Source organism: Aegilops tauschii, chromosome 2 (genome assembly GCF_002575655.3).
Source record: "Aegilops tauschii subsp. strangulata cultivar AL8/78 chromosome 2, Aet v6.0, whole genome shotgun sequence".
Lineage (NCBI taxonomy): Eukaryota > Viridiplantae > Streptophyta > Magnoliopsida > Poales > Poaceae > Aegilops > Aegilops tauschii.
In genome coordinates this window covers 207,597,338-207,608,324 of record NC_053036.3, presented here as the reverse complement: position 1 = coordinate 207,608,324, position 10,987 = coordinate 207,597,338, and positions in this window count along the sequence as shown.

Here is a 10,987-nt window from a genome sequence, read left to right as displayed (position 1 = left end):
CCAATAGTAAAGGCGTGGTTTTGAAGCTAGATTATGAGAAAGTCTTCGATAGGGCTAATCTGGATTTCTTAAAAGAACTCCTCGCTAAGAGAGGTTTTAGTAAGAAATGAATTAGCTGGATTCATCAAATCGCCCATAAAGAGTCTGTTGGGGTCAAACGTAATAACTCTGAAACTGATTTCTTCTTCATTAAAAAGGGCTGAGGCAAGGTGATCCCTTGACACCTCTGTTTTTTAATCTATTGTGGTTGTGTTAACTAGGATGCTTATCAAAGCTGCTAGTGAGAATCAATTAAAGATCTGTGTCATGATGTTTACCCTGGGGGGTCATCAGTCTGCAGATACCATAATGTTTGTGGAGAGTGACCCTAAGCTGGCCACCAGCTTAAAATGGATTCTTACTTGCATTGAACAAGTGTTAGGAATGAAGATCAATTACAATAAAAGTGAACTAGTCCCCATTGGTTTAGATACTCATGAGACTGAAGATCTAGTTGAGATATTTGGGTGCTCTATAGGCTCTTTTGCTACTCATTAGTGAGGAGTTCCACTTCATCTTTTGAGTTGAGGCAATTGCTCATGTTCTTCACTTATATTTGTTTGAGCACGGCCTGATGTTTTATAGAAATTATTTGCACTCTTTTGTTGCACTTATATCCTTTTCAGAGTTAAATAGGAAGTGGTAATTTGCATGAGTTATATGTTTTTTTCCAAAAATGACAGGTATAGAAAGGTGGTATAATAAAAACTTGCATGTAGATCACTCGATATGTTGGTTTGATTCCTTGCAATAGTTTTACGATATTGAGATGGTAATATGTGGGTGTATAAGTGGATGATCTTGGTTTAGTAGGAATATTGGTGTGAAGGTTTGTGATAATGCAGGGCCTGGGCAAAGAGAATGAGGGCATTAGCCCTGCTGCCCACTCTCTCTAGTGGAGCTGGAAGTCCATTAAGACAAGTGTCTCCTAATAAGGTGATACCTCTGCCTCTAGGGGAAGTTGTCTCAAAGAAAAGAAGGGACAAAGAGCCTCTGGTGGAAACTGAGGTGTCTGAAGAGAAGCTGTCCAAAAGGCCCAAGAAGAAGGGACAGGAGGATGTGGCCAAGGTTTCCAAGGCCACAGGAGTTGCAAATCCTTCCAAGATTGTGAGATAATGAGCTCACAACTTAGTAGCAGTCACAGGGTAGTAATAATGCATATGTCTAGTTTGGATGGTGGTTGCAATGCGTGTGTGATGTGGTCACTGATTTCAGAACACGTAACATGTCTGATTATGAGACAATGTGGCATGTTTTGTATGATGGTCTTTTGTTCCCTAGGACTGAATCCTGGAACTGGTGCTTGTATGCTGACATTGGTACTACTCTGGTTACTTTTGGCAATACTATGTCACATCTTATCATATTGATGCTAAGTCTTCATCACTTCAATTGTAATAGCTTGCATGAGAACACAATGATCACTAGACTTAAATGCAACAGTTTTGCAAGCAAATCTCAACTTGGGTTTTATGCCAGGAGATGGTTCCTGGTATATCAAATAAAATTTCATCTGGTTTATCATGAATAGAAGCAGGTCTTGGAATATTTTAAACTGGAATGTAAGGGGTTTGAATGCCCCAGAGAAATGGTTGGCTATTAGACAAAAAGTTGAGGAAAGTGTTGCTGGTATTTTGTGCATTCAGGAAACAAAGAGAGAAAATTTTGACCTTGCTTATGTCAACAACTTTTACCCACAGAGGTTCAACAAATTTGAATTCTTGCCTTCCATTGGGGCTTTTGGAGGTATTCTAACTGCTTGCAATGGAGCTCTTTTTACTGGTGAAATGCTCTTTCAGAATAAATTATCTTTAACTCTGTAGTTCACTTGCAACACCACACTTAAGTCTTGGATTCTCACAAACATTTATGGGCCTTGCAACCCTGAAGAAAAATTGGAATTCATAGACTGGTTCAGTAATATTCAAATGCCTGATGAGGTGGATTGGATAGTCATGGGGGATTTTAATTTCATTAGATCACCTGAGGATAGAAACAGACCTGGTGGGGATGTTAATCAAATGTTACTATTCAATGAAGCTATTAACAACTTGGGGCTAATTGAACTCCCCCTCAAAGGTAGACAGTTCAGTTGGAGCAACATGCAAGACAACCCACTCCTTGAAAAATTGGATTGGTTTTGCACTTCTGCAGCTTGGATGACAAGCTAGCCTGAAACCACTGCTCTTCCATTAGCAAAACCCATCTCAGATCATCTCCCATGTGTAGTCAAAGTTGGCACAAGCATTCCTAAGTCAAAGGTTTTCAGATTTGAGAACTATTAGTTAAAGCACAGATCCTTCAAAGATATTGTCCAAGCAGCCTGGAATATTCATGTGGGTTTTACTCACCATGCCAAGAAAATTAATGCTAAGCTCAAAAATTTAAGAAGAGCCCTAAAACTATGGGCCAAGAGCTTGTCATGTCTTAAAAAGCATATTGAGGACTTGAATGAATATATTTTCATGTCGGACATGTTGGAGGTGTTGGGGAACGTAGCATGCAATTTCAGAAAAATTCCTACGATCACGCAAGATCTATCTAGGAGATGCATAGCAACGAGAGGGGGAGAGTGTGTGCACGTACCCTTGTAGACCGAAAGCGGAAGCGTTAGTTTAACGCGGTTGATGTAGTCGAACGTCTTCGCGATTCAACCGATCAAGTACCAAACGTATGGCACCTCCGAGTTCAGCACACGTTCAGCTTGATGACTGTAACGCCCACGATGCGGCTATATCTCCCACGTGTCGAGGCACGACTTAGAGGCATAACCGCATTGTGGTTTTGTCGCAAGAAGGGTCATCTTCACACAATCTCATGTAATGAACAAGAATGGGATAACGAGAGTTGGCTTACAATCGCCACTTCACACAATACATAAATATAATTCATACATCATCCAAAATTCACACATAGACCGACTACGGTCAAATCCAAATGAAAATAAGATAACCCCAAATGCTAGATCCCCGATCGTCCCAACTGGGCTCCACTACTGATCATCAGGAAAAGACACATAGTAACGACCACGTTCCTCATCGAACTCCCACTTGAGGTCGATTGCGTCATCTGCACTGGCACCGTCGGCACCTGCAACTGTTTTAATAGTATATGTTCGTCACGAGGACTCAGCAATCTCACACCCGCGAGATCAAGACTATTTAAGCTTATAGGAAAGGATGGTGTAAAGAGGTGGAGCTGCAGCAGGCACTAAGCATATAAAGTGGCTAACATACGCAAAAGAGAGCGAGAAGAGAAGCAACGGAACAGTCATCTTCTAGTAATGACCAAGAAGTGATCCTGAACTCCTACTTACGTCATACATAACTCAGAAACCGTGTTCACTTCCCGGACTCCGCGGAGAAGAGACCATCACGGCTACACACACGGTTGATGTATTTTAATTAAGTCAAGTGACAAGTTCTCTACAACCGGACATTAACAAATTCCCATCTGCCTCATAACTGCGGGCACGGCTTTCGAAAGATAATACCATGCAGGGGTGTCCCAACTTAGCCCATCATAAGCTCTCACGGTCAACGAAGGATAAACCTTCTCCCAGGAAGACCCGATCAGTCTCAGAATCCCGGTTTACAAGACATTTCGACAATGGTAAAACAAGACCAGCAAAGCCGCCCGAATGTGCCGACAAATCCCGATAGGAGCTGCACATATCTCGTTCTCAGGGCACACCGGATGAGCAGTCCGTACAACTAAAACCAGGCCTCAAGTTTCCCCGAGGTGGCGCTGCAAAGGGCTCTAGTTTGGACCAGCACTCGGAGGAACACTGGCCTGGGGGTTTAAATAAAGATGACCCTCGGGCTCGCGAAAACCCAAGGGAAAAAGCTTAGGTGGCAAATGGTAAAACCAAGGTTGGGCCTTGCTGGAGGAGTTTTATTCAAGGCGAACTGTCAAGGGGGTCCCATAAATCACCCAACCGCGTAAGGAACACAAACTCAAGGAACATAATACCGGTATGACGGAAACTAAGGCGGCAAGAGTGGAACAAAACACCAGGCATAAGGCCGAGCCTTCCACCCTTTACCAAATATATAGATGCATTAATTAAATAAGAGATATTGTGATATGCCAACATATCCATGTTTCAACATGGAACCTACTTCAACTTCACCTGCAACTAGCAACGCTATAAGAAGGGCTGAGCAAAAGCGGTAACTTAGCCAAACAACGGTTTGCTAGGAAAGGATGGTTAGAGACTTGACATGGCAATATGGGAGGCATGATATAGCAAGTGGTAGGTAGCGTAGCATGACAATAGAACGAACAACTAGCAAAGCAAAGATAGAAGTGATTTCGAGGGTATGGTCATCTTGCCTGCAAGGTTCTCAGAGTTGTCGAAAGCTTGATCCTCGTAAGCGTACTCAACAGGTTCCTCGTTCACGAACTCGTCTCCCGGCTCTACCCGAGATAAGAACACAAGAAATGGAACCACAATCAATCACGGGAAATGCACAAGCAACATGATGCAAAACATGAATGATATGCGAGATGGGATATGCGATGCATATGCGTGCTCCGGAAGGAAAATAATGAAAAAGGCAGTAACTTGGCAAACCAAGCATGCCACTGGAAAGATGAGATGATTTTGGTCGAAATCGATATAAAGATCACCGGAAACGGATGCACGGTTTGCAAATGGCAAGCAAAACAAGAATGACACGAATCTGTGATTAACAGCATGATAGCACTTAGAATGCAACAAGTAACAATGCTACAGCACTCCAACGTAGCAACAAAGCATATGAGAGTAATCTACAGGAGATGCTTGACAAAAGATGAACACTGAGCTATGGCTAGTTCACACCACAGCAGGTTCAAACAGGCATGGCAAAAGTGCAAAAGATAACAGGTTCACAGACTTGGTGAAATTACTGGACATGCCTGAAACAGCATCAGGTAGCAATGTTCAGAGCATGAAATCAACATGCTACAGGAACTTAACATGGCAAAACAAGGCATAAAGTATTCTACTAAATGCATATGAAAAAAGTCCCTTACTGACTATAAGCCAAAAAGGACCAGAAGATATGATGGCAACCATGGAAACATAGCAAGTTTCGTTAACAGGTTTCAGACTTAGCAGAAAACAGAGCATGGCAGAAACAATAATATGAAGGCATCTTGGTGAGCTTGATGCACTCACCACAAGGTAATGCATGACAAAACAAGCATACCTACAGCAAGATGGAATATTTATGAAGCTATCCATGGCAAGAGAAAATACATACCATATATGCAACAACTACAACAAGCTTGGCAAAATTGAATATCATGTAAACAATCTGCCAGAAATATTTTATAGAAAAAGTAGAGCAAGATTGAGTCATGCTATGGCACTCCATAATTGCCAACAAGGGCATGAATGGATCAATTACAACAATATTTACAAAACATCCTTACTGAACATTACCAAAATAAGCATGGATCTCTCTGTAGCCACATGGATACATAGCAACAAAATAAAAGCAGTCACAGACTTTGTGAAATTACTAAGTCTCTGAAATCAGAAACATTACGAAGTCTAGTTTGCATGCTTGTGCTAGTCACCACATAGATCACAAAAATACATGGCATACACCCCTGTAAACATGGCATGTCATACAACAAAACACATGTAGAGCTCATGCCCATAAGATGCACAGATTAAATGCGACAAAGATAACAAAACCCTAAGTTCTGATAAGTAACAACAAATAACAGCAACTAGCACTCTTGCACCAGAAATTTGGGCATCAAGATGGACTCAAATGAACATGGAGCAATGGAACAAAATGAAGAGAATCTCGAGAAGAACATTTCGATATATTACACGCGCGAAACGGAGTTATATGCAGAGAGTTATGATGCGATGAATAGGTGCATGTACTGTAAAAAAATAAGGACTTGGAGAATTTGAGGAGGGAGAGAGGTCAACCCTAGGGTTCCAGATCGGATCTGGCTCGGGCCGGCTCGGTCTCGCCGGACCTCAGGGCGCACGGCGGCCGGAGTTGGAGGGCGGGGCGGCCGGAGCTCGGGGGTTGAGACGGCAGCTCGGGCGGAGAGGAGGAGGAGGAGGCGCCGGGGTCGGGGAAGACGGAGAAGGCGGCGGCGAGGCGGGGTCCACGCGGCGGAGGACGGCGGCGGCGCCGGTCGGCGAGGCGCGGTGGCGCTGGCGACGATGGCGGCGGAGGATGGGCGGCGACCGGCGTCGGGCGTGGAGGAGGAAGGAGGCGGGGCGCGCGGGCGAGGAGACGGGCTCGGGGGGGCCTCCCGCGGGCTTCGCGGGCCGGCGGCGGCGCGGCGTACGGGCACCACGTGGCGCACCGTGAGTGGGCGGGGGCGGCGGCGCAGTTGCGTCCGGCCCCGGGCGGACACGTCCGGCGGCGCGGAGGAGCGGGGCTAGGGTTTCGGGGATCCGGAATTTCGGGGAGGCTCACATATTTATAGGTAGAGGGAGCTAGGACGCTCCAAATGGAGTGCGGTTTTCGCCCACACGATCATGATCGAACGACCTAGAGCATGGAAGTGACTTAGATGGGTTTTGCGCTGTTAGGAGGGGGTTTTTGCTGCAACACACAAAAGGACTTTGCGGTTACCCGGTTAACCGTAGGAGCATCAAACGACCTCCAAATGGAACGAAACTTGACAGGTGGTCTACCGGTGTTATACCAAGGCCACTTGGCAAACCTCGGTCCATTCCGAGAATGTTTAACACCCGCTCATGAAAAGAAAACAAGAGGGGTGCGCCGGAGGAGGTGGGAGTGCCGGATTGTAAAACGGACAACGAGGAAAATACTCGGATGCATGAGACAAACACGTATGCAAATGAGATGCACATGATGACATGACATGAGATGCATGACATGAAAAAAATGCAAAACGAAAAACAAAACCCAACCACGAGGGGAATATCATAACACATAGCCGAAAATGGCAAGAGTTGGAGTTACAAATATGGAAAGTTACATCCGGGGTGTTACAACACTCCACCACTACGAGAGGATCTCGTCCCGAGATCTAGGACTGAAAGAACTCCGGATATTCGGAACGGAGGTGGTCCTCGCGTTCCCAGGTGGCTTCTCGGTCGGAATGGTGCGACCACTTCACTTTCAGGAATTTGATTGACTTGTTGCGAGTCTTGCGCTCAGTTTCTTCAAGAATAGCAACTGGGTGCTCATGATAAGACAGATCTTCTTGGAGGTCAATCTCTACGAAGTTGATGGTGCGCTCAGGCGTCTTCAAGCACTTGCGAAGCTGTGACACGTGGAACACATCGTGCACGTTCGCGAAGTTGGAAGGAAGCTCAAGTTGATAGGCGAGGTCGCTTCTTTTGCCAATGATCTTGAAAGGACCCACGTATCTAGGGGCAAGCTTTCCTTTGATACCGAAGCGACGAGTGCCTTTCATTGGAGAGACGCGGAGGTAGACATGGTCTCCAATCTCGAAAGCCACATCACGATGCTTACTATCATAGTAACTCTTCTGTCGCGATTGCGCGGCTTTGAGATTATCACGGATGACTTTACACATTTCTTCAGCCTCTGTGATTAAGTCATTGCCAAGAAGTTGGCGTTCACCAGTCTCTGACCAATTGAGAGGAGTACGACACTTTCTGCCATAGAGAATCTTGAATGGGGCCTTGCCCGAACTTGCTTGGAAGCTGTAGTTGTAGGAGAATTCGGCATATGGAAGACAATCTGCCCATTTCATGCCAAAGGAAATGACACAAGCCCTGAGCATATCTTCAAGAATTTGATTGACTCGCTCGACTTGGCCACTAGTTTGAGGATGGAAAGCTGTGCTGAAGCGAATGTTGGTGCCCATGGCCTTCTGGAAGGAGTCCCAGAACTTAGAGGTGAAGACGCTTCCACGATCTGAAGAAATCAATTGTGGAATGCCGTGCAAGGAGACAATCCTGGAGGTGTATAGCTCTGCCAACTGAGCTGCTGTGATAGATTCTTTGATTGGAAGGAAATGAGCCACTTTAGAAAGCTTGTCGATGACAACGAAGATAGCATCATTTCCGCGCTTGGACTTTGGAAATCCAGTCACGAAGTCCATTTCAATATGATCAAACTTCCACTCTGGGATAGCAAGAGGTTTAAGGAGACCAGCTAGTCGTTGGTGTTCTGCTTTCACTCTTCGACAGACATCACATTCATTCACGAATTGAGCGATTTCTCGCTTCATTCGAGTCCACCAATATGACTGCTTGAGGTCATGGTACATCTTCGTACTTCCAGGATGAATGGAAAGAAGAGAATTATGTGCCTCGTTTATTATGACTTTCCTTAGATCACCTTTAGGAACCACAATCCGGGCCTCGAAGAACAAAGTGTCTCTGTCATCAATGCGATAGCACTTGTATTTGGAAAGACCCTTGTCGATACCACGTTTCACCTTCTTCACCATGGTATCCAGGAGTTGTGCCTCACGAATTTGATCTTCCAAAGTAGGAGAGACTATGAGGTTGGCAAGAAAGCCTTGAGGAACAACTTGGAGATTCAGCTTGCGGAAAGCTTCACAAAGATCCGGTTGGAATGGCTTGAGGATTAAGCTGTTGCAATAAGCCTTCCTGCTCAAAGCATCTGCAATGACATTGACCTTGCCTGGAGTATACTCAATACTCGGATTGTACTCTTGAATCATTTCGACCCATCGAGTCTGCCTAAGGTTGAGGTTGGGCTGAGTGAAGATGTACTTGGGACTCTTGTAATCGGTGAATATGTCCACTTGTCTTCCCAACAAGAGATGTCTCCATGTTATCAATGCATGGACAACTGCCGCCAACTCAAGATCGTGAGTGGGGTAGTTCTTTTCGTTGGGCTTCAACTGACGAGAGGTATAGGCCACAACTTTCTTCTCTTGCATTAACACAGCACCGAGACCTTGGAGAGAAGCATCACAGAAAACTTCGAAAGACTTGGATTCGTCAGGAGGAGTTAAGACAGGAGCTGTGACGAGTTTCTCTTTGAGAGTGTTGAAAGCAACGTCACACTCAGGAGACCAGACATACTTCACATGCTTCTGGAGGAGGTTGGAAAGAGGCTTTGCAATCTTAGAGAAATTCTCAATGAATCTTCGGCAATAGCTTGCAAGACTAAGAAAACTGCGGAGCTGCTTGACATTCTGAGGAGGTTCCCAATTCACAATTGCAGACACCTTCTCGGGATTAACAGCGATGCCCTTGGCAGAGATGATATGACCAAGGTAAAGAACTTCATCGAGCCAAAACTCACATTTGGAAAACTTCGCATAAAATTGATACTCTCTGAGCTTGTCGAGCACCAATCGCAAATGTTTGGCATGGTCCTTCTTATTCTTGGAGAAGACCAAGATATCATCGAGATACACCAGGACGAATTCATTGGTATAAGGGTTGAAGATGAAATTCATCATCCGAGAGAATGTTGGAGGAGCATTGACAAGGCCGAAAGACATGACAGTATATTCATAAGAACCAAAGCTTGTTCTGAATGCTGTCTTGGGAATATCCTCTTCACGAATGTGAATCTGATGATAACCCATACAAAGGTCAAGCTTGGAGAATACTTTAGCACCCTTGAGTTGCTCGAATAGCTCATTGATGTTGGGAAGTGGATACTTGTTCTTGATTGTCTTCTTGTTCAATGGACGGTAGTCGACACAAAGTCGGTCCGTGCCATCCTTCTTCTGGACAAAAAGAACACCACAACCCCATGGAGATGAACTCGGTCTGATCAAACCCAGACGCTCTTGTTCATCGAGCTATTTCTTCAATTCCTTCAGCTCCTTGGGTCCAAGCTTGTATGGACGCTTGCAAACGGGTTCAGTGCCGGGCTCAAGATCGATAACGAACTCAACTGGCCGGTGAGGAGGCATACCCGGAAGCTCTTCTGGAAAGACATCTTGGTACTCACAAACGACTGGAATTTGAGAGATGGCATTCAATTCTCCCTTCTCATTGAGAGAAAATAACTGAATGGTTTCATCACGAGCGGCATAAATGATAACATCTTCAGAAGAGTGTGTCAATTGAATTTCCTTGGCAGCACAATCAAGTTGAGCCTTGTGCTTGGAAAGCCAGTCCATCCCAAGAATTAGATCAATATCCGAGTCACCAAGAACAATTGGTTCGGCCAGAAATTTATAGTCGCCCACCTTGATAACGGAATCCCGAACGAATACTCGAGAAGTCATTTGTCGAGCCGGGGAAACAATAGACAAAGGACTCGGCAATACTTCAGTAACCAGATCATGCATAGCCACAAAAGGTCTTGAAATGAAAGAATGCGATGCACCAGTATCAAATAAGACTTTTGCAGGAATATAATTAACTGAGAGATTACCCATTATCACATCAGTAGATTCCTCCGCTTGAGCTGCATTCATCATGTTCACCTTTGCAGACTTGGGATTATGCTTGACCACTGCATTGCTGGAAGATCTCACAGGAGGAGGAGGCAGAAGGCGCCTTTGGTTGAAGCACTTGTTAGCATAGTGACCTTTCTGCTGACACTTGTTGCAAGTCACCTCTGAAAGTGGACGGTGATAAGGAGCATTGGACTTTGGAGCTTGATTCTGAGACTTGTTCTGATAGCCAGGGTTGGAAGAGTGGGAAGATCCATGGCCACCTTTGTTCTTCTGCTGGTAAGGCTGACGAAACGGAGGAGGAGGAGGCAACCAGAACTTCTGTTGCTTAGCAGCCACAAGTGAGGAAGAAGAAGACTGAACTGCGTCTCTGACTCTCTTCTTAGAAGCCTCACACTTGAGCTGAGCAGCCTCTTGCTTCAGTGCCATGTAATAGAATTGATCAAACTGAGTAGGCTCAACAAGAACGAGAGCTAACTGCAGATCCTCTCTAAGGCCACCTCTGAAGTGATAGATCATGCTCTTTTCATAAGGAACGTCTTGTTTAGCGAAGCGAGCAAGTTTCTGAAACTGGATGTTGAATTGATAAACAGACATG